Consider the following 25,825-nt stretch of genomic DNA (forward strand, 5'->3'; position numbering starts at 1 on the left):
ATACCGTCCTTAAAGGAGAGTAAGGCATGATTTGCGGTGTTGTCGACCAAGATGTCGATGTGAGGAAATATAATGGAAAACCGTCTTTAGGGCTAGCCCTGTTAAGATCTCTGTAATCAACACACATTCGTACTTTGCCGTCTTTCTTTGGAATTGGGACGACATTTGCAATCCATTTCGGATACTTGGCTTCTCGAATAAACCCAGCCTCTAGCTGCTTAGAGACTTCTTCTTGCATTTTGTGGGAAACATCCGATTTCATGCGACGGAGTTTCTGCTTGATGGGATTTGAACCTGGGATGAGGGGAATCGTATGGTGACCGATGCTTGGATCGACCCTTTAATCTGAAATATGCTTATTTGGGTGCTAATGAAACTTTGCCAGTAATTATTTCAAGCTCATTAAATGAATTTCAAGAAGCAAAGTTGTTGAATGTGCTTAAAAACTATAAAGAGGCAACGGCGCCAAAATTTGATACGAGTCGTTTACCGTATTAAATTAAAAACCTATCTTAGACCTTCAAATATATTAACATGTAGTAAAAGGCAAGAAAAGGGTCGATCCCACGAGGAGGTAGTTACTATCTAAACTCAAACTTTAACTTATTATGAAAAACGAAATTAGACATATTTATACTATTTACTTCATTTACACAAGTACGCATAAAGGGGGGGTTTTAATATTATAAGGAACTAATAATTATCTTAATCAAAAGTGATACTAAACTACTATACACAAGTATAAGAGAAGCTAACTTAGCCAACATAATTTCGGTTCGATCATTGACTAATGATATACGAATTGGTTTATCATTCCCTTTCATTTATCCTCCTTCAATATTCAGATTGGTATTTAGGTTGTCAAATTACCGCCGCGGTATATTCGATATTTTGCTCACTAGAAACCTAGAATCATGCCAAAATATAACCAAACCCCAATAAATTTGTTTTATTAGATCAATTCATATACTTAATATAACCAAGATATGAGCCGCTCACACTAGAAATATTAAACCATTCACTCCAAACGACTATTAAATGCCGCCACCTAATAGCAATTTAGCATAGTTCAAGTACCCATACTAGTAATCGTGCACTATTACAAGTATAAATATTAAACATTATAATTCAAATACATGAGCATACGAATTGAATAAATACCAAACTCAAACATGAAATATGATTAAACTCCACATCTAAAAAGATGAACATAAAATCAAGAAATTCAAAACAAATAATTAATCCAAGCATAAACAGCAAGTTCAATCATAAACTAGATAATTAAGAGCTAAAGTAAGGGGAAACTTATTGTCGAAGCTAGACCAAACAGCCGCTGCTCGATTTCGCCGTTGATATCGATCACTCGCCCTCCAATACAACCGAATTTCCTAGTCTCAGATCAATCTTGTGCCCTAGCTTCGTCTTACGACCCTCAATTTTTGTTCATTGCCTCCCTCCAATTGACGGTTTGAGTAGCCAATTAATAAGAGATAAACCCTAGTTTTTGACCGGGAATATCGGAACTAGAAGATCGGCATCGTGAGTTTGTTGTTTGATGCGCCGAGAAGGAGGGCGAAAGATTTGCCATGTTTTCTCTTTTGGTGGTTACTGGAACAGAAAGTGTGAGATTTGGGTGAGGAAGAGAATGAGTCAAAGGTGACTCTTCTAACTCACGTGATTCTTCATTTGGGTGGAGATTTTAGTGGCCCATTCTTCATTTATTATTTCTTTTGCTTTTCTTTGGACTCTTCCAATGTTTATGATGGGCTTTAGCTCTTTCAAACTTCTCCTTATTGATTGTAATTGGTAATGACCCGTGAGCAAATAACGGGCTACGGCTTCTCACGAGTTTAGCACCTGTTACATAACCAAGTACTATTTAAGCTAAATTAACAATAAATATAAGACTAAGAAAAAAATATACTTATAATATTAAAAGTAATTAAAGACCTAAAATAATTAATAAAAGATGACTACATTGTTAAAATAAGGGAATAAATATATGGTAAATAATGTACTTATCACCTGGCATATCATGATAGGACCGTGCAAAGTCGTCTATGTACTCTGAAAGTAGCTTGATAAGATCATCCCGCTCTGCTTGAGCTAGAGTCAAACCAATCTGAACTAGTTTTGGATCATTGTTGTTAGAAAGGTTAACTTTTTTTGTTTCCTTAATTATGGGCGTCCTGTTTTCATGATTTTCAATAGCTTTTAAGATTTCAAGGTCAGTTTCTTGTGAAGCAAAGTTGTTTTGATTAGGAATGTGTTTTGAATTCGGACTTGAAGATTAGGAGGAAATTGAAGTATTATCGAAATTAGCAATCATTACATCGACAACTTTAACTTGAAGTTCGGCCTTTAGAGGCTCTTGATGATGCAAGACTCTAGCCATAGACTCTTACACTCATCACTAGACTCGAAAATTGAAAGACAAACTCTGGACTTGAATATAAGACACTAATCATAAAGATAGTTTTCGGGATACTCCCAAACGTCTTCACCATCATCATCATCAGGAGGGCTACATCCACAGATCTGTAGGATTTGATGCCAGACTTGACTCCAGGTGTTGTAGGGAAATGCAGCGAAGCGGCTCTTGCATGAAGTATTGAGGCCTAGGAGAAACATTCTCACCATCTTCCCTTCTGGTAGCTTAGGGTGGACTACTCAAGCAGAGGCATTCCACCTGTAGTAGCATTCTTGGACACATTCATTCCTCTCTTGGCGCAAAGCCGGTGTATTCTTGATAGAAGTGTCATGGAAGCTAGAACCCTTGGGTGTGAGACAGGCAGGGTCGTCCAATAGCTCCTCGAACCAAGGTTCTCCAAATAGTAGATCGAAGTCGGCAGGCACGTCGATGACCAGGAATTCAGCATTGTTGTATTAAGTCTCAAAAGAAAAGGCCAGATCGAGGACCCCCAGGATTTTGTATGCAATGCCCTGGAACTTGATGGTCTGTTTGGTGGTTAGCATTAGATCATAATCGGAGAAGCCCAAAGACTTCAGGGTGGCAAGGGGACAAATTTTTTCTTAAATGTCAGTGGTTACCCTGGGTTCGGGGATCACCCAGTTTTGAGCATGTGGGATGAGATGGTAAAAGCTTAGAACCATCATCTCGAAGCCTGGCTTGTACATTGTAGAGATTAGGTTGCATGGAAAATCCTCATCTTCATCTTCACAGCCATAGGAGATAGGTTGCACCGAGGGAGACTGCTTGACCCCTAGAGGTAAGAGCAAGGTCTTGTTGTCGACCATATTTTTGGATCAGGTGCTTGAGCTTGAAGCAGCTTTCAATGTCATGTCCATTCCCCTGGTGGAACTTGCAATATGCCTTAGGGTCCCAACTTTTGGACCTTTTGTTGACTGGAGGGTCTGGTGTAGGACCGATGGGAGTGATGACTTGCTTCTCAGCCACTCGATCGAAGGCGTCACTAAAGGACATTCCGAAGTTGGTGAAGACCCTTTGGGGCTTTTTTTGAAAATTGTGCTGATTGTTGTTGTTCTTTAAGTTGTTTGGCTTTGGACCTTGAGGAGCTTCTAGGGCGTTGACCTCGTGGACCTTGTGTGTTGCTTCAGTTTTCTTACCCTTCCACTTTTCAGCTTGTGGAGTTGGTGCTAATGGTTCTTTCATCAGATCGTCCTCTATATCGACTCGGATGTCATATGTTCTCTTGAAACTTTCCAGGCCTAGGTACTTCATATGAGTATTATACTTTGGAAGGAGCCCAACAATAAAAATCTTGACCAATTTTCTCTCGGAGGGTCGAGTCACCATTTGGGAAGCCATTTCTCTCCACCGGTTGAGATAGTTAGTTCAAACTTCTTGAGGCCCTTGCCTGAGAACCTCTAATTCTCGCAGATTAGTTTGAAGTTAAATGTTGGGCTGATACTGCTCCATAAATGCTTGAGCGACCGCTTCCCAAGTACTGGTTTGATGCTCTTTGAGTGAGTAATACCACTTATGGCAAACTGGTTCTAGGGACATGGGGAATACCACGAGGTATAGCTCAGGCTTGACCCCCTTAATGGCCATTGTAGCTCTGAAGTTCTTGAGATGATATTTGAGATTGTAAATCGACTTGAATTTCGGAATGTCATTGGCAGAGAATTTGTCTGGCAAGTTTGCCCTCCCTTGAGATTGTCCTCTATCAAGGTGTCGAAGTAGTTTTCTTGATTGGTAACCTTGTTAACCAGGCTCTCGATCTTTTTGGTTAGGTCATCCGTGGGTGCTGCCTGCTCCACGACACCCAAATGGTTGCTTATGTTCTCCAGGTTGGTGTTGAGGTTGGCTACAATGGCCATAAGCCGAGTGATTTGATCGACAACGGAAATTTGAATTGATTCTTGAAAGGGACTAGGAGCTTGATTTGTAGAAGGTGAACAGGCTGCTCATTTGATGCCGGCTATAAGAGATGCTAGGGCTGATGGAGTTCTCTTCAACCTTTCTCCTCTTCGGCGAACCCACAGGATCCTTGGACTCCTAGTTAGGCACATGATATGATTTTAGAACTTGGACTTCCCTACACATGATATGATATGCATGCAATGAATGAGACCTAGACTTGACTCTAAGTGCCACTCCAAAGATTCGGGATTTTGGATTTTGTATTTGTATCCGGGATTTGCGACCCGTTGGAAATATTTGAAAGGAGCTTCATTTTTTGTGGAGGCTTTCTCCTTGTACTAGGACTTGGAACATTGAAAGGGGGTTTCTATCCATTGGATTTTGTATGTCATGAGGGAGTTTTGACCCATCATAGAGTATGGAATATTTTAGAGGAATTTCAACCCATTAAATTTTGAAGTATTTTAGGGGAATTTCAACCCATTGAATTCCGAAGTATTTTAGGGGAATTTCAAACCATTGAATTTCGAAGTATTTTAGGGGAGTTTCAACCCATGGAAGTTGGACTATTTTAGGGGAATTTCAACTCATTGAAGATTTTGAAAATTGGACTTGTATTATTTCAAGAGATTTTCAATCCATTGGAAATATTTTCGAATTTTTTATTTGGGAGCAATGGAAAGCGAGAATTCTTGTAGTTTGAAGATGGATTTGAAATTCGAATTTGATTCGGAATTTGAACTTGGAAATGGGAAGGATGCATTTTGTATAGAATTTGAGGCTTTGAATTTTGAAAATTTTGGCATTACGCCGCCACGGATTTGAGACATTGGATTTGGAACTTTTGACTTTGAAAAGGGAATTTGAATAGGAACTTGAAAGTTGAAAGTCCGCCATTATGCCGCCGTGGACTTAGGATTTCGAGGTGTTGGTGATTGAATTTTTAATTTGTATTGAATGGGAAAATTAGGCATTACGCCATCATGGATTTAGAATTGAAGCTTTTGAGTATAGGACTAGAAATTTAAAAGATGGACTTTAGGAATTCGGTCTTGAAGTTTGAAAGGTTGAATTGAAAAGTCGGCATTATGCCGGCATGAGTTTGGACATCAGAACTTGAAGTTTGAGATTGGAATTGGGAATTCGAGCTTGAGGTTTGAAAGATGGAATTGAAAAGTCGGCATTACGCCATCATGAGTTTGGATATTTGAACTTGAGGTTTTGAGATTTGAATGGTCGAATGAGTAATTATGGGTTTAGGGATTTGAGGTATTGAACATGTAATTGGAGGTTTGAATGCTTGAACTAGAAAATCCGGCATTATGACGCCGTTGGATTGAATTTTGAATTTGAAACTTTGAAATTTGGACTAGAAAATTTGGCATTATGACGCCGTTGGATTGAATTTGAATTTGAATTTTGAAATTTGGACTAGAAAATCCGGCATTATGACGCCGTTGGATTTTAATTTGGATTTGGAATTTGAAATTTGGACTAGAAAATCCGGCATTATGACGCCGTTGGATTGAATTTGAATTTGAATTTTGAAATTTGGACTAGAAAATCCGGCATTATGAAGCCGTCGGATATTAATTTGGATTTGAAATTTGAAATTTAGATTAGAAAATCCGGCATTATGACGCCGTTGGATTGAATTTGAATTTGGAATTTGAAATTTGGACTAGAAAATCCGGCATTATGACGCCGTTGGATTGAATTTGAATTTGAATTTTGAAATTTTGACTAAAAATCCGGCATTATGGTGCCGTTGGATTGAATTTGAATTTGGAATTTGTGCGTGAGGCGTTAAGGGTTTTGAATCAAAGGAGTGGCACTCCTAAAAGACTTTAAATCGGAGATTTTGATGCATGAATTTTGAATGATGCTCCTAGGGGTTTGGTTTCCTAGTTGGAGGCTAATGGTTTGGGCAAAGCTAGAACTCGAGGTTAGGCATTCACGCGTGCAAAGACGCTCACACAATGCACAAATAGCACGTTGTCACACTAAAATGGATATGAAATGCAACATGCAAAGTTCTCAACCTAAGGTCGGTCTAAGTTTTGTATGATGCAAGTGGTCAGCTTTAGGTGTCAAAAGGGTACTTGAGTAAGAGGCGGATCCGGCAACAACTTGCACATCCACCTAAGGGACGTGTGTGTCGGCAGGCGACCTCCATACTTGACATCAGGAATGTGAAGAAAATGCCAAGTTTCAGTAGGCGTGGAAATGGTCACACACTTTGATCAGGAACCGTATGGAGAATCACCATTTCGTTGCCCCGGGGGCTAGCCCGAATGTAGAACACATCCGTATTGGGCAAGGTAGAAATTCGTTTTGCACAAATATGGTTTTCAAAATATGCATGAAATGCCTAAAAATTGAAAATTGAAAATTGCATTTGAAAATTGTATTTGAAAGGCTCGTTTTTCGACATTCGTTCTCAAGGTTTGGGAGTGTTCTTCAAAATTCAAAAACAGAACTGACTCCCACTCGAGAATTGGAGCAGCATAGGCAACCAGCCACTGTGAGCCACTGTGCTGGATGCAGGCAGTGGCGTTTGGCGTAAAGGCATGCGCCTGGCGCAAGAGCTGACATCCAGAACTTAACCAAAGCAGTGGCTTGTTGCTCAAGGCATGCTCGTATTATCGAAATTGAAATCAGAAACTCCCCAACAGAGTCGCCAGAATTGTAGGGGGGTTTTCTTCTGTTGACAAATTTGTATTTCCCCTACGTAAGGATTTTGTAATTTTTGGATTTCGAAGGAGTCGCCACCAAACATTTTTAAGGGTCCCGTTTGGAAAGACTAAAATTGAATCTATATCAAATAAGGCGTTGAATCTTAGAAACGAATGGGTGAGATCCGGGAAAGGGAACGAGATGCTTATTCCGCGAGCCTTAGAAATTGTATTCAAATGCATGGCTTAAAAAATTTTCAAAATACCCTAGTCATGACACTATGTGGGTTTGAATTTAGAACTTGCAAAAATAGAAAATCTACTTTTGTATCTTGACCACTTCGCTTTAAAGTTAATTTAAGGGAACCTAAGGCCGGTTTGTCCAAGAAATCATCGTTGTTAAGCATGTAACTTTGCATTTTGTTGTATTTAACATGTGAGGCGATGAAAGTAATAAACAAGTAAAGCAACATCACAATAGAAAATAAGTGCGTAATTAGTAAAAATACATCACCACCTAGAAAAGGACTAGGTGGGAAACCACATTGCCTAAAAGGACTAGGCAAGTAAAGTTGCATAAATAGAAAGTGCGGAATTGAAAGGTGCAATATTTAAAGACATTATTGAAATTGCAATATTGAAGTGCATAATTGAAAGGCGTTATTGAAATTGCGGTATTGAAGTGCATAATTGAAAAGATGCGATATTGAAATTGAACTATTGTATTTGAGATTCGAACGTCAAACGACTTCTTAAGAATAAGTGCGTCCGTCACGGATTCAAGTCTAAAAATATCAACTTTAGGACAAGTTTCTCATCCCAAAATGTCTTAGATTTTGGACATAGAAATTGAACTTGAAATATTGAATCTTGAATATGGTACTTGAATATTGAAATGAGGAGTCTTGAATCTCAAAGATTAGACCTTTAATGTTGAAAAGGTTTCATGTTTTATATGCTCCATGTATTGAAGTGATTCTAGTTTAAGGAAGTGATTACAAACAACCTTAAACATCATAGAATCTTGAAAATGAAATTTGAACTTGAATATTGAAAAGTGGAGTCTTGAATCTCAAAGATTAGACCTTTAAACATTAAAAAGGCCTCACCTTTGATTACTCCATGTTTTGAAAATGATTCTATTTTAAGGAAGTGATTACAAACAACCTTAAACATCATTGAATCTTGGAACTTTGTATTTGTATTAATTATAGAATGTGTTGATTTTTTAAAAATATGTGATTGTTGTAAGTGGCACTTTTAAGAGTAAAAGTGCCAACTTTACTAATCATTTTGAAAGAGAAATTATAGAAACATGGTAGATTAGGATTGGGATTCGGAATTACCTAGTAAGGTTTAAGCTAGAATTCCTCTTGGAGCTCCCAATTGCTTAGAAACTTGAGATTTGTATGGGTTTTTTGAAGAATTGTATTTTGGATTTTGAGAGGCAATTTTAGAATTAAGATGTTCAGGTTATGAATTGCTGCCCTAAAGTGCTGGAAATTAGGGGTTTAAATAGGGAAACGAGAGGTTGATTGCCAGCTGACAGCTGCGCCCAGTGCATCAACGGCGCCTGGCGCCGTTGACGTGACACAGAAGACGCCAAGCAAGGACGAAGATGCCGTCCTTGCGTTTGGCTTGTAGTGAGCGTACCCTTTGTACGAATTGTACTGTTTTTTGGCACGTAGCTTTGCATGGTGGTTAAGGAAATTTGCGACTAAAAACTAGCCGTTTTGGTTTTTCAAATTCGGTTTTACGGGACGAGGCTCGGCTTGCTCAGTTTTGTGGGTCGGCGCCCGAATTTGGATTGCTTAGTGTCATTTCGACTGGAAAAGGCCTTGTAAAACCAATGGAGTGGTCCATTGGGTGAGATTGTACTTGGATTTTGAAATTGATTTTCGTAAATTGAATTTTGTACCGAGTTCCCTAATGGGAACGGTCTCGGGGATTGGATTTTGGATCTTGGATTTTGGAATAAGTTTTAGCAATTGGGATTTCCGCACGGAGTTGTTCCAACCACCTAGCAAGGATAATGGTATCGTCATCATCCCAATGGGGAGACACGATTTAGGTGTCACACCCTCTTGGGATTGCGTGGATGTTCCCCGGGATGACTTGTACATGTAAGAATTTTGACGCATTTTTCGCCGGAGATTTGCGTCGCCGAAATAAGTGCTCATCGGAGTGGTGGTAGCCACCGGATTTCGGATCACCGGAATTTTGGGTCGCCCGAATTTCGGCCGGAGGTCCGGCCGGAGTGGTGGCTGCCGGAATGTTGTAAGGTTGAAAGTGGGTTGTAAGGTTGAAGGTGGGTTGTATAGTTGGAGGTAAGATGGTGAGTGAAAGTAAGGTGAAAGGTAAAAAAAATGAAGGGGTAAATATAGAGAGGGGTAGTTGTGACATTTAATAGGGCGGGTGAGTATTTTTGGGGCGGGGTTTAGTAAGCCCCTAATTAAATAGTGTGGGAGAATGGTATAAAACACTTCTCCGATGGTCTATAGTTCACGCGTGCAAACAACTTTAAATCACAAGAAATAAAAAAATAGAACACCGGACCCACCACTTCTTTATTTGCTTCTGATATCTTCTATGGAATTTTGCACTCATCTTTTCTCTCTCCTCAAATCCTCAATGGTGGGTAGAAATTAATTTTCATCATTTTAATTTAGCATTCCTTCTGATTTTTAGCTTCTTCCCCATGTTTATATCTTGCACAATTATACAAAAAATGGCAGAAATCAACGAGTAAAAAAAAATCAATTCCATATATGGCAACAAATTTTATCTCTCCTCTGTAAATTGAGTTTCTCTCTCCTCAATTTTTCCGGAGTTTTGTTGTCGCCTCCACCGAAATTAGAAGCTTCTAATAAGGTGTTGACTGAATTAGGATTTCTCATTTCTCATTCTTTGTTATTTCATTTCACGAGAATTTGTAGATTGAGTTTGGTTGGTATTTTGTGCGGCTAACCAATGAAATTTTGTTTGAGTTTTAGTGATATGAATACTTTGGTTGGGGAAATTTGAGGAGTGAAAAAGATAAGTTGAATTGAGGAAGATTTGAGGGAGGAAGAACAATTACAGATGCATCCCAAATAGGTTAGGAAGATTTTCTCATTTTGTGTAAATGAGCAGAACAATTAGCTCATTTTGTGTAAAGTGAGCTGAACAATTTGCTCATTTTGTTAAAATGAGCAAAAAAATAATTAAATGAGCAAAATTTCAGTCAATTTCGATGAATGTTTCTATCTCCTCCATGTTTCAGTTCCAATCGGATCTTTCACCTCATATGAGCAAATTAGGTGTTCAATTAAATTAAGCTTCCTAATTCAATTAATTTTGTTAGAAGTTTGACAATTTCAGATTTGTGATGTTGAATTTATTAAATTCATTTTTTTTTAATCGAATATGCAATTTCATGGCAACTGTAATTACAGCAGGTGGGAGGACGATGATGGTAGCGTGTGAGTTGTAGGTGGGATGACAATTTCAAATGAGAAAAAAATATTCAAATGAGCGAAAAAGTACAAATGAGCAAAAAAATTCAAATCTGATCTGACCGTACACGCAGATGCTTTACATTCCTTCTCATTCTTCTCATTATAAGGTGTCTTCTCATTTGAGTGAGTATATATACATATATATATATATATATATATATATATATATATATATATATATATAGAATCTGGATCTGGTGAGAACCACCCATTAAGATAAGAACTGAGAACTAATCTACGCCGTAAGTTCCATCCAATTGGACGACTCAATTGTCACCCGCTCAAATCAAACCATTAAGGGCATATTGGTAATTTCTACGTGTTGAATGACATTCTCCTTTCAATTTCGTTTCTCGTATTATTTTCTCTCTCTTCGATTAGTTTTCTCTCTCCTCTTGCAAATCCTCTCTACTGTTCTTGCTCTTCCTCCGAATTCGCATCTCTTCTCTCTTCTCTCCTTTGGTGCGAACAATTTTCTATCCCCGAATTGATCAAGATAATCAAACCTCCATCTAAGAATTGGTAATAGGTTTTCCGTTGTTCTTCGATTTTGCTCATATTCACAATTATCTTCTCTACTCTCGTAATTTTCTGTTTCCTCTCGCAATTTTGGAGATTCAATTTTCATCGTTCTCGCAATTGTGTTCTGGTAGGTAAATACGTTTCTAATTTTAGTAGTTGACTTACTTTAATTGGGGTTTTAATTGAAGTTTGTGCGTTTTGCTTGTTTTTTCGTTCTGATTTTGCTCGAATTAGGGTTATGCATTTGATTTCCTTAAATTGGATAAGTTTACTCGAATTGAGTTGGTGTTACTATATGTGCTTGTTTTGAAATTCAAAACCATTGTTGCTCATAAAGTCATAATTATGTGAAATATGTTTGGTCTTTCTGATAGTTTGTGCTCTTACATTTTTACATGAACTGAAGTTTTGATGGATAGGTTAGTCAATATGTTTATGTTTGAGGAAATCAGCAAATGCAATGTGTAATATTAACACCCTAAATAAAAGTGAATGATTACTTGAATTTTTATGGTATGTGGTTGAATATGATGGGTTGACTATGTAACTATGTTGCAATTTGGTTAGATATGAAATATTGTTGCCTGTTGAGATCAGGGTTGACCATGGCTTTCAAATTTCAATTTTGCAATTTGTTTGGTTGCTTGTAAGTCGTAATCGTGGGACATTTTCCAGGTTGTTTAAGGAATTGTGGTTAGGTTCTTAAGTTGCAGGAAGCATGGGAGGAAGAATTGAGAGTTATAACTGCTCTGATATTTAAGGTCAACAATTTAGGTTAAGTTACTTCTACATCATTGCATCGGTCCTTTGGCCACCTAGTAACAAAAAAATTAGGTTGATTGTGTAACTATGTTGCAATTTGCTTAGAGGCCAGGTGACACTGCTGTTGCCTGTTGAGATCATGGTTGACCATGGCTAAGTCAATGTTTACAATAGATAAAATGTACTATTACATTCTAATTCTTCCTACTATATTTTTCATGGATTAGATGGAAAGATAGAAGATTGCAACTGGTTCTATTGTTTGGAAAGTAGTTTTTTTGTGTTTGTTCTTTCTTTTTATTTTTAATTCTGATTTTGGCTTTTGTGGGATTCTACAGTTGTTGGGCTTCAGACTAAATTTACTTGTTCAGGGGTTTTGGCCTTGCAGGGATAGTGTAGCAAATCACATTAGGTTAAGTGTGTGCATTGCGGTGACGAGACTCCTTATTGAAGTATACTTGTGTATTCAATTAGTTTCTACTTTTATTTACTTTTTGTATTGTTTGATTTACTTTTAATAGGAAAACATTCACTTTTAGTATTTTGAGAATTATAATGAAACATTCTGCATATGTCCGCAGCAAGCTACTGCCAACAGACCTCAAAAACTAGCAGACCATAAGTGTTTCTAAAAGGCTGGTTCGAAGTGTTGTTTGTTTCTGCAAGTCCTGGTCTGGATTAAACTGTTCAAAGTTAAACTTTTGTAGCAGGGTCGGTTCAGGTTTCCTCTTAAAAATACCATGTCGTCTTCCTTATTGTAAAGCCTATTAGCTCAATTAGTAGAGCTTTGTGCATTGCACAATGATGTAGGTTCGAATCCTACATAGGTAACTTTTGATACTTTGCATATGATGTTAATTCTCCTATTTTCTAATTCTTTACTTTTGAATCAGTTATAGTTACTTTTACTAGTTTTTAATTTACTTTTAAATTGAACAAAATGAAAATTACATAAACCTATTTTTCCACGTCTCCTCCCAGGTTTGTGCTACCCATTCTTCATACCAGATTTCCCAAGCTCCTTAATGCCTTGCCCTTCACTTCCATTATCAAACTCGTCAACTATCTAAGAATCATCAATGTTATCATCCCTAACATCAGAATGAGACATATTCATGGCATCATAACTTTTTCAAATCTTCGTCCTAGATCATCTACTGGAGAAGTTCCTGCCCTGACATTTAGTTCGTCAACATTAAAAGTTTGTTCCCTCACATGTTCATTTTCTTGCACGTGTGAAGCAGATTGTGCAGTTTCTTCCATAACACGATTACCAATATCTTGAATTCCCTTTTTAGGAGACAAATTAAAGAGGATTGAAGTACATTTATGGAGGTGTCATTTTAGCTATAAATGGGTTCTAGATTCGAGGAGAGACCTTTGAAAATACACCCACCTCTAATGTCATTTTTCCATTCCAATGATGACCACATTCAGATTAACTTTTGAGATCTGCATATTTACTTTTAAGATTTCGTTAATTACTTCTGAGTTTTTTTAATTTACTTTTGAGTTTGTTATGTTCTTTTGTGTTTTATACACATGTAAATAACCAACCTATGTAGGATTTGAACCTACATCCATGTGCAATGACACATTGCTCTCCCATTTGAGCTAATAAATTTTGGATTAATATAAAGAAAAAACTCACAATCAAAGTTCCATTATTATTTAGTTTACTTTTAGGGAGATTTAGTTTACTTTTAGAGAGATTTAATTTACTTTTAGAGAGGAAAGAATATATGAACGAGTGGGAAAACCATCCACCAAAAAACCAACAACCAAACTTACATCCAACACATTTTAAGAACTATAATTAAACGAAAATACAAAACAATGACCAAGTAGAGATTATTGAAACATGTTTTACACCCAACGTTACCACATGTTTAGAGCAATATAAAAGTTATTTTCAAGTAATAACAATGAGAATAGACAAAAACCTTTTTGCTGCAACATCGAAGAAACTGAAGTCCACACTGCACCAAAGTTAACGAGTAATGTTTGGTCTACTAAGACAACAAAAAACCAGCTTATGCTGGACCAGAACCATCATTTTCTATCACCTAACCATCTTCTGACTCCTGCCTTTTCTATCACCTAATCATCTCGTGACTCCTGTCCATAACCCGACCACATAAACATTTACTTTTGAGTCGAATTGATTTACCTTTTCTACATTTCTAGCTACCTTTAAAAATAAGAGGAACAAAACACTTCAGATTCTGATTGATTTACTTTCATTAAATTTCTATTTACTTCTAAAAATGACAGATCTGCCGCACAAAAAACTTGTTTAAGATCAGCAGAATGTGTAACCAAGCCATTTTGAATAGTTTAAAGACAATTAAAAGTCCTAAAAATCGATCAAGCTATTTTTTTTGAAGTATACTTTCATCAAACCCTTTGAACCACTGATTTTTGAAGAAAACAACATAATTACAAGATAATGAAAAATTATAAATTAAACCTAGGCAAGACTGCAAATTTAGCACCTGAACACTGCAGTTTGAACAGAATGCAGACAACAACAACATCACCTCAATTAACAGCTTAAGCAGGAGCTCGAGCAAGCCTAGAAGCAACAAAAAAACCATTTAAGTAATTTGATTTTCTATAGATCTAGGTTTACCTTTAGAGAGATTTAGTTTACTTTTATAGAGATTTAGTTTACTTTTGAGCAGTTTTAAAGATTAAAGAAACACCGCCAATCAACTACCCCAACAACAACACAAGAGTAAAACCTAAAGGTCCACCAACGGTAAATTAAACTGAGGGAAAAACAGAAACTATAGCACAATCAAGCACAACAAGCAAGCTTTGAACAGACACTATTGACAGTTGCCACACCAGCAAGAAGCAACTCCCAATTTCCCCCCTGCAACATAAACACACACACAGGATACTACTGACAGTGGCCACACATATTAGATTAACTTCCTAGCATTCAACGTAGGTCAACAATGGCAACAGACCACCCTGGCCTGACTAGCAACAGACTACTGGCCAAACTCAACCCTACAAAACAAAACAACAAGCCACGACAACTCTAGCCATTTCAGAAAACAATAAGACTGTGCACCACCCCCCTAGTCAACTAAGGCAACAATCAACAGGTAGTGAAACTAACATCACAAAGTCAACCTTGGTCAGCTGACCATACCCCCTCGATCCATAGACTCAAAAGAAAAGAAGACCAGGGAAGTTCAAGCCTATAAAAAGGATAAACTTGTAGGTAATTCTCCATCACCCTCATTCATTTTAGAACACAGATCAAGACTATCATCAAAAGTAAACACAATATCATCAAAAGTAAACACAACATTGACAAAAAGTAAACACAAAACCAGCAAAAATATACACAACATCAAAAAACAAATTAGATTCGAAAACCTAATTTAACTTGATCGAAAATAGATGAGTACCTGATTTTGATCATGATTTTACAGCGTCGTAGAAAATTTTGAATTAGTTTCCCCAAATTAAACAATTGGTCTGTGATTTCGCCCCAAAACGATGAAGAACCCTAAATTGAAGCTGGAAATCAATGTAAATCGTTAAAATTTTTGATTTTGTGAAGAAATGAAGTGTAATTGTAGCTATTAGTTGACAAATTACACATAAATTACGACAAATTTTCTGGAAAATTCGAAGAAAAATGGAGAACGTAGAGTTTGAAGAGAGAGGGGGAGAAATCGCATACCAATATTTCTCTAGGAGAGAAAGAAGTCAGCCTGTTGGAGTTGGATTAGATTGAATCTCGACCGCTCGTTTAGAGAAAAATATATCTAATGGTAGATAGAGGTTCTCATTATAGTGTGGTTCTCATCTTAAAGGAGGTTCTCACATATATATGTATATATATATATATACAAGATGTATATATATATATATATATATGCTGAATTATTAAAGCTCCACGTAGGAAATCGAATGGTTTCGGCCAATGAAAAATAAGATTTCTAATCTATTTTTGAATTAAAAAAAATCGAGTGCCATGAAGATAATTAATTTTGTACCACATATATATTTTAATTAATTAATTACTAATATATACAACTCCATCCAAAATCATACACTCTAAATAATTAAAAGATAAATCTAAAATTAAATTCATTCAATATCAAACACTAATCTAAAATAAAATTTAATTTAATCCCAATAATACACTAATCCAATATTATAGTGCCACGTAGTAAATCTAATAGTTTCAGCCTATGAATAAAAAGATTTCAAAGTTATTTTCGAATTAAAAAAATCGAGTGCCGCGTAGATATTTTTATTATTTAATTACTTATATTACGCATATACAACTTCATCCAAAATCACACTCTAATAATTAAAAAATAAATCTAAAATCAAATTCAATCCAAATTCTAATCTAATATAAAATATAGCAGTTGGTACATTAGGAGTTTATTTTAATTTAACAATTTAATGAATTCTGTGCATCACACGGGCAAATTTTTTTTATAATATATTTGACTAAAGTACTTCTCTTCTTAAACTCACCGCATAATTAATAAATCTTGAATATACTAATTTGATCATAAAATAAGGAGTATGCAATATCTGTTCTACTACGTTATTGCATCATAAGGAGTATGCAATTTGTGTTTTCTAAGTATCACATATTTTATATGCTTGATATATATGATAACTAGAATTAAGCGCGTGCAATGCACATATCAATAAAATTATTAACAACAAAAATGCACTGAGTATTTATTTATCTATTAATCTCTTATTATCTTTTACTGGGTCTTTATCTATCTATTTTTATTTTAATAAATCTGAAATAATAGTAGGTATATATGTATGATGACGTCGAAATCCTACGTGGCACTCCGAATGCTCTCCAAAAAAATCCCCTTTTGGCTTGTGCAATGCACGGATTCTATTAAATTGTTAAGTTAAAATAAAACTCATGTATATACCAACAACTATATTTTGTATAATATATTAGATTAGTGTTTGATTTTGGATTGAATTTCATTTTGAATTTAATTTTTTAATTATTAGAGTGGTTGATTCACGAATTCTATTAAATTTTTAAGTGAAAATAAACTCCTATATATACCAACTGCTATGTTTTATATGCTCCGTATTAGATTAGCTTAATTTTTTTTTTTTTTTGGAATGAATTTCATTTTAAATATATTTTTTTATTATTAGAGTATTTAATTTTGGATGAAGTTGTATATGCGTAATATTAGTAATTAATTAATAAAAATATATACGTGGCACCTAATTATTTATCTACATGACACTCGGCTTTTTTAATTCAAAATTAATTCCGAAATCTTATTTTTCATTGGCCGAAACCATTAGATTTCCTATCTGGCGCTCTAATATTGGATTAGTTTTTGACTTTGGATTGAATTTTATTTTAGATTAGTGTTTGATTTAGGATGGATTTTATTTAAGAATTTTTTTTTTAATTATTAGAGTGTTTGATTTTGGATGGAGTATATATTATTCATTAATTAATTAAAATATCTCAGTGGTACCTAGTTAATTCAAAAGTAAATTAGAAATCTTATTTTTGATTGGCCAAAATAATTAAATTTCCTACATGGCGCTCTAATAATTCAGCAAATATGCCTATCCATTGAGAAGATCCTTATAATCAGAACAATGAGAAGCAATCTTGACCTTATAACTAAATCAATCAAACGATACATGTTTTGCGCGTGCTAAAACAAAAAAACGCACCCATTGTTGCGCCCCTGCTACAAACGTTAAAGATTGAACATTTGATATTTGGGCCAAATACAACCCAAAAAACTTTACACTTTACGGGTTACAACCTCAAACTTTCATTTTTCTCAATTACGACCTTAAACTTTATATCCTACTTTAAATTACAACCCGACTCACTTTCCGGTGAAAACTATCGGAAAATGATGTCTCTCCAACAATTTTAATTAATTTCCCAAAAATTAAATTAACAATAATAAAAAAAAAAAATTACTTTCAAATATCAGTAAATGAAAGAAACATGCGTCGAATTTGTTTCCCCCCAGCCTTATTGCCAACAATTACACCCTAATCACTTATGCATCTTCCCAGACTTTATTCCATAAACTGTTCTTCAGCTTCACGTTCTTCATCAATGCAACAATGATGATTCTCTCCTATGTGTAATTAGTTTGCCATAAATTGTGGTATTGTCTCTCCTCTACTTAATTCCTCTCATCTATAATCTTTGCATAATTCTCAATCCACCATGAATGGAGCTTCAACAAACGGCGGAGCTTCAACAAAAGAAGCTACAATAAATGATGGGAAACCTACAGCTAAAAGGTACGCATTTTATTATTTATATCATTCTATGTAATTTTTGGGGTAATTAAGTATTTAGAATTGATTGAATAGAATAATTAGACCTAATTATTTAACTATCTTATTTTTGTCTGTTGTGAATACTAAATTTATTCTTTTTTTTCGATTAATATGATAAAGTATTTGAAATTGGCTGGGGTTATCAATAAACTTCTATTTGTTTCCTTTCTACAGAAAAGATAAAGCTCTCCTTGTTCCCCCCTGTTGTATTTGGTTTGCGGATGTTTTATGGGGGGGGGGGGGTATTTTCTAGTCACAGCAACTTCAATTGTGCTTCTTTGCATAAATTTAAAAATGAGAAGTTGAATGTGGAGATAGGAGTGTATAAGATTTGGTTTAAGAAAACTGGTAAGACCATTATGACTTCTATTTTCTCCATAACTAAAAGTCTAAGGTGAGTGTTTATTGCGTGAATAGATGTGAGTGTCCTTGGGATACAAAGAGGTCAAAGAGAGTGAAGTGTACTTGTGGGAAAGTCATGTGCAACTTTATGATTTTAACGACAAAGGTACGGGATGAAGAGACTCTTCAGATTAGAACCACTAGGCTTAAGCATGATTGCTATTATGCAAACTAGACCAGACAAGTCACTGCAGAGTATTTGGCATAGAGGTACTTGGAAATGATTAGAAATGATCCAGGTTGGGCATTGGTGAAGGGTTTTGGAGGTAGGGTTTTGAATGATATGGGTGTTGCGTGTGGATACAACAAGCTATGGTATGCTAGAGCAAGGGTGAAATATTTGTTGTATGGGGATGTAGCTGAGCAGTATAAGAGAGTATGGGATTATGTGAAGGTAATTAAGAAGCATATTGAAGGAAGCTATGCAATATGCTGCACATAAACCATTGGCAGAACTCGCCCCGTGTTTCAAAGAATGTTCATATGTCTAAAACCTGTTCTTGATGGTTTTATGAACGGATGCCGACCCATAATTGGTTTAGATGGCTGCCACTTGATTGAGTCTTATATGATTTTATTCCGAATCTTATATCTCATTCACGGTTTTATCTCTTTTAAGGATATCGGTTGGAGTGCAACCTTTATCTTTTTCTCAAGGATTAATTGTAGTGCAATGTAATCACTTTGAATATTCGTCTTGTACGGTTACTATTTTTGGCAGCTGTTTATGTATGGCAGCTACTATAAGTGGCAGTTACTAAAAGCGAAAATATAGGCTTCGAGATCTCATCAGCTATTTCACTGTTTGTTCTTCGTGATTTCGCATTTCCTCTTAACTCTTGCTGCCCATTTTTCTCGGATTTCACCGATGTCTTTACCAAATTATTTCCCAAGGCACTGGATCTCTAGTATGCAAGTAATTCATATTTTGCTTGAGTCTTTGGTTTAATTTCAAGTAAAATTCGTGTAGAAGTTTATGCTCAAATTGATTTAGGGTTTCTTGATTTTGCCCCAATTTCTTGCAATTGTTTGCTGGCATGCAACGTTTACAACATGTATAAGTATCTTGCATGGTGATTTTCACAAGTACGTTGATTTTGGGTAATTTTGGGCTTGCTCAAAATTATCCCCCAAGTGTGCCTATGAATTGATGTCGTGACACAATATAGGTGTTCTTGGATTTTGCTTGCGGTTTACATGGTCGATGCATGAATTTTCTCTCTGGAGTTGTTTTGATCACTTTGCAGGTACTTGTTTCACTACCGATTTGAACTTAGCATCATGTTCGTACCTAGGGCACAAAATTGTTTGACTCCGCCAAGTAAGACAAACTTGTTATGAATTTGAATACTTGGAACTTACAAATAGTATGGGCTAATCGCTGGGTCGAGATGTGATGCCTCTCTACTTTTAGAAATGATAATATGTAGATTGTTCTTTCTGGCCTTAGTTGCAGGAGCATTTTTGTACTACGAGTCCTACTCAGGTAAGTGTACGGATTTGCTTACTTTGTATCGTCTCGTTTCATGCGAGATTTTAACTACTCGTTTCGTCTTTTGTTCAATGTCGTAGATTTGGCGCCATGAGGGGTATGCCTCATGGGTACTTGGGGTTTGCAAAGAGGATTTGCCGCGTGTGCCCCATTCTTGTGGAGGGGATCGGGGTCCCAGCCCCCGAGTGTTTACCTTTACTTTCTTTGCTTGCATTGGAAATTTTCTTATAGCTCTTCTATCCTCTGAAGAAATGGTTGAATTGTACGAACAAATATGTGTAGAGTGATTATCATGCATGTTAGGTGCAACTGGATTACCGGAGTTCTCATGAACTTGCGATGTTTATTGCCCTATTAGTCTGGAGAAACTTTTAAGTTCTAAGTAGTTAACCTTGCTTAGAGTTGAGATAAGGGATTAGCAATTTAAGGTTCATTTTATGCGAATGAACACTAGGATTTTCTCCCTATGACATATGTGTAGCATTAGCATCGAGAATTTGCGATAAAATCGGCAATCGGAGCAGTTTTGAAGTGTTTTCTCCAAGCCCCAAGCATAGCCACGGGATTCGCTTCGTGCTATGATGCTTGGCATATGTTTTGCATGTTCGTGATGTCCAGGATGAACATAAATCGTCTGGCTACTAATAGTGCATGAATAGTTTGAAGCATACTCGTTTAATGCAAGGTATGTTAAAAGAACGAGTAGTAGTTTCTACTCGTCTTTTTTTCTTTGTAGGTGTCGTGTTAGGGGACAGAGCCATGGTAAAGATGGTCAATAAGTTAAAATTTTCCCGGACCAAGGCTCGAGTGACTCTTTTTACCCAGAGTGAGGCTCTAACCTGTACTTGAAGAAACAGACATAAAATGACAGCATGCACTGTTTAGTTTTAAGGTCAACAACGTCTTTTTTGCGGCTTTAGCGGTTTTACTTATGTAGAAAGATATCAGTTAAAGATTGAGGATTCGGTACCAGATTACTCGCAATGAGGAAGTCTTGTATGTTCAATCAGTTGTTAACGAAGAGACCGAACGTGTTGGCTAAGCTAGCCCCAAGTATAAAGCATATCAACGTTTTTTGCCTTTTTTGAATTAGACATGGGAAGGTGCATCCAGACTCGATTACTTAATAAGGGAATGAACAGAGAGACTAAGATAGAAGACATATCCAACTAGTTTTCAAAAATAGGAGATTTTGAAAACAGAAAGGAAGAGGTCGGGTCCTTAGTTAAAAACACATTTGAGAATGTTCAAGGAAGTCATTTGACAGTGCGATCACATGGTTTAGCATAGTCTGAAATCAAACAGTCTCTTTTCCATTGTATTGGATCCGGGAGCTTTCACTTGGGCTGTTGGCTGTAGTGCTTGCAGATTACTTGTAAGAAATATCGATTTCTCGATTCAGGATGAAGTATAGATGCTCAAAGTCCAAAAAGGTAAAGGACATTCTTGCATGAAGAGATGTCGAGAGATGATAAGGATAGTAAGTGCTATTCTTTGCTGTTCATGAAGAATGCTTGATTGTCTTACTTAGTTTTTTTTGGCAATGTTTAAGAAGACGTAGAAGCATATTTTATTTAAAGAAATTATTTATGTATTCGAATGGCAGGAAACAAGCTATTTTAAGAAGTGAATGCTTCCTTTTGGAAGTTATGCCAAAAGCAGCGAGTTGCTTCTATTTTAATGAAAAGTAATTAGGTTGATAATAGAATTTTGTGCCTAGTTAACAAGAATTTTAGCACTTTTGCATTTAATGACTTAAGTGGAATGTTATGGATCCATGTTTTAGTCATTTTTGCCGGAGTGGGCCAAGTTCGTTTTGTTCAGAATAGATGTCCATAATGAATTTGGACTAAAGTGGCCGCGCCTTCAGGGGTTGCATACGTATCCAGGTTAGAATCAGGCCTTACGTAATTCTGGTTTTTGATTCTGAGTCTTTTTTTTATTATAAATTCACCTTGATTTGCGCGAAATTACATAAAAATAATCGAATTGTAATCGGATTGTGCACGGATGTACCCCCCAAGTGTTCGGATTTTTCTGTAAAAGTGTAGAAAAAACTCTGAACACTTAAGCACAATCGCTGGAAAGGTCCAGCACATAGCTTGCATGCACTATCATTTATTAGCGCTTATATGGTAGGCGCTGGTAATTTCTAGCGCCAGGCAGTTGGTACGCGTGTTTTTTACAGGATTCAGTTTATTTCCACGTTTTTCTAGTTAATTTGCAAAGTTGATTAACTTCTTGCTACCGAATAATTGGTGCTCGGTTTTCAAGTATTCCCGAGTGGGGATTTCTCTTCTTTTTTGCGATTTAAGAAAGACTTATGCATATTACTTCAGCTCAAGGAGGGCTTTTCCGGGGTTGTAACGTGGTTAAGCTTTGGGGAAAAATGGTTAAGGCTCAAAGTTTCCCATTATATCCTAATTAAATTGACAACTGGACTTAATGTTTAACCTTGCTTGACGTTGGCAAGACTTCATCACTGTTTACTCTTCAGTTTTTTTGGGACTTTTGACTTGACCGGTTACTTCGCAGCATTCTTGGATTCTTTCTTTTCAGAATGGTCTTTGATGTGTAGTCCTTTTTACTTGATTATTTCCTTGTTATTGTCCATATTGTTGTCATGGTGCATTCCCATCCCCAGGTTCGGATTAGTGCAGGTTGAATAAAAAAAGGCTTCTTCAGACGAGTTTCAACATGACTAACAATAAAGTGGTACATTGCTTCTTGGCTAAGGGAAAGGACATTCTAAAGGTTGCAAGTTGCCTCTTGTGTTGGTGAATCATATCTTTCTGAAATCATTTATGTGGACTGAATGAGCCCCTAGTTGTTTGTCCTGAGATGGGTCTTTATTTTTTTTGAAGTTAATGGGCTATGTTGGGCCCATGTGAGTGATTATTTGCGAACTCTTTAATGTAAAGTGCAGAATAAGTCTTGCCATTTGTCTCGTGCATCGAATAATTTGCCTTTTGTTTGTTCAGTGATTTTAAAACTGTTATGGTTAGATTATCGAGGATGTACTTTAAAAGGAAATTTTATTGATTTTGGATGAAAGTATATGATAAGAAGGCTTTGACAGCAATTTAGCCTTTTATTCTAATTTAGGAACGAAATGAAAGGGAGAATGACATAGAATTAGTTTGTAGTGCTATATTCTAAGTCTGAGCATCTTTGAACTTTGAGTCTGCATCTTCGAGCTTTGGATAATCTTTAGTCTTTAGCAGCCAACAATCTAGTTTGTAGCTTCGCGTTTCCAGTCCAGGAGAGTTTTGTTTATGATTCTGTCATTCTGAACATTCTGGTGATGGAATGTTTGATATGGTAGAGGGTAAGTATGCCATAGTTGTCCCAAATGTTGTTTGGTGCTAAAGTAATGCTATTAGAAGTCAATTAAGTTTTAAAAATTGAAGGTGAAAGTTTAATCTTAATTGGAGTATAATTCTCTCAACTTCATATCTTACATGGGAAGGGTCAAGACCCCGTCCTCAATTACATCTTGTATTGCATTTTTCGAACTCACACTGGTGGATAAGATGGCCTTTTCCCTAATGATACTCACAATATGAGCTAGGGTCCCAATACTTGCCTATAACAGGGGGTTCCAGGGTGGGACCTATTGGACATAGTATTCCTCGAGTTGTGTGTTTAGCAAGAATATTTGTGTACGACTCGCCTACCGGAGTGAATTTTCTGCCTTTAATCCACCGTTTAGCCCTTTTCGGCTGACAAGCAAATTCATTAACTGTCTTTGGTTTTTTGAAAAGGGGACTTTGTCTCATTAAAGAGGTTAGTTCATTTATCCTTTGATGGTCAATTGTCTCGGGAGTGGGGTGCTCCGGAGTGTTGTAACCTATTCGGCGAAATCGGCAATTGAGATGATCACTTTGACCGAGCTCACATTGATGAATTTTCTTGTGTGTTTCTTCTAAGGTGATAAGGCGAGAAGTAAGCTCTTAAAGAGTAATCTTGATTAGATGGACTTGCTCTTGGATGGTACTCATGTTCGGATTACAAAAGAGAGCGGATTTGACGAAGATTTCCCTAACTGATTGGAGTTTGTGTTGCCGAGCGACCGTTCCTTGAATTATGTTCGAATTAGTTAGGACCCTTAGAGAAGAATTAATGAATTGTTTATGAAAACTAGAAAGAAAGAAAATTGATTTTGAAAAGTTGGATACGACCTCCTAATTCTTGATTAAATGTTGACATATTAACGCTACCAGCAAGTTCAGATGATAAGGAATGCTTGATCAATCTGAGTGGCAAACTGAGTACTTGGAGGTTTGGGTTTCCAGCTTAAAGGTAGCCCCCACCCCCTTTTCTTGACTGAGTATTAGACCGAATAAATAGGTTGCTCTAACTCTGGATGATTAGAAATTGGTTCATCATAATCATTTCTAAATTTAATCAAAATAACATATCGGGTAAGGGCCCAAACTTGTATTTTGGGCAGTAATTCTGTGTCTATTAGTCAAGTGAGAGTTATAGTGCTCTCATGGTATATTTTTTTTAAGATCTAGGGGATTTGAACGGAATGCAGTAATCGCTTATAAATTAAGAGTGTTAATTTATTAACTTCGAGGTATGGACTGACTTTTATAATCCTTTTTTATGGTGAATTCCATCTATAATAAACTTACTAATTATTTGGGATATGTTAGCACGATATTTAGGACGACTCGGACTAAAAGGTTGGGCATGGGTTTGACTCAAAACACAAAAACAGATTTTGACAAAACTGCTGGACTGCAACACCTATAACTTCTGATTTGCTAACTGTTTTGGGCTGAAAATGACTCTGGATGATGGACCAAGGTTAAAACTACAGGTTGATATGTTATGGGCCTCACAGTTCTTAGTAAAACTCATTTTATGACCTTTTTAGTGTTTTTACTTTTGGTTGTACGGGTTGGACTTTAAGTTACGAGATGGGGATTGAGGGAACCATCCTAGGTGTAAGTGGATTCTAGGGGAAGGACTCTAAGTGTGTGAAGACTCTATGGAAGGTAATTCTTGATGGATGATGACTCTAATGGTAGACCTTAACTTGGTTTAGACCCTTAGGAAATAATTTTGGTTTAGACTAGGCGAATGATGGACTCAAGGGAAGACTCGCATAGACGAATGATGGACTCAAGGGAAGACTCACGTAAATGATGACATATTTGGTTAGGGTTCTTGACTCAAAATGATTCGTCTTTTGCCTCGAATATTATTAAGCGATTATAACGAGCAATTTGGTATAAATCCAACTTTATTAAATGATTTTAGAAAACAAACTCTTTTCTTAGTTTTTTAGAAACTTATGTTTTTAGTGAAAGTCAAAGGTTATCTTAGCATGAACGGTGTTATGCCGGTCATAAGTATTATTGGCGAGCCAACCATTACTTTTGCGAATCGTTTTTTAGTTTAGGCCATGGTACGCGAAAATTGTCGAGAGTGAAGCCATCAACGCTAGAATATTCCAGTTCCTGGATTTGCAACGTTGGAAATTTCTAGCGCACGCCTGTGGTGCGCTGGAAATTTCCAGCGCATGCAGGCATTCGTGCAGTTTTTTCCTTTTAGTCAATTTTGTTCCGTGGCTTGGATTTTACCAAACGGGTCCCTTTGTTTGAGCGTTTTTGCGCTCAAACATTCAGCGTTCCGACGCAAATGGTAAGTATTTTGCGCGTACTGGCCTTTGGGTTCGATTGGCAAAAGAGAATGCAGATTTTTGTTAATGTTGACTTAATAAGGCTTCAATTCCGTGAAAATACCTTTGGCGCAATTTTAAATATGCGTT

General features: G+C 36.4%; 1 long non-coding RNA gene across 2 annotated transcripts; it reads right to left on the reverse strand.

The window, feature by feature from the left end:
- Positions 1–1,080: 1,080 nt before the first annotated feature.
- Positions 1,081–15,501, reverse strand: LOC110785966 (uncharacterized). 2 transcript variants are annotated; one of them, XR_008918726.1, is made up of 3 exons: positions 15,230–15,501; positions 13,748–13,922; positions 1,081–1,857 (listed from the first exon to the last, which is right to left on the reverse strand). It is a non-coding gene; the product is annotated as an uncharacterized lncRNA (long non-coding RNA). The 2 variants fall into 2 exon arrangements; XR_008918725.1 differs by having other exon boundaries at positions 2,026–13,922.
- Between the last annotated feature and the right edge of the window lie 10,324 nt (positions 15,502–25,825).

This window comes from Spinacia oleracea, chromosome 4 (assembly GCF_020520425.1).
Source record: "Spinacia oleracea cultivar Varoflay chromosome 4, BTI_SOV_V1, whole genome shotgun sequence".
Lineage (NCBI taxonomy): Eukaryota > Viridiplantae > Streptophyta > Magnoliopsida > Caryophyllales > Amaranthaceae > Spinacia > Spinacia oleracea.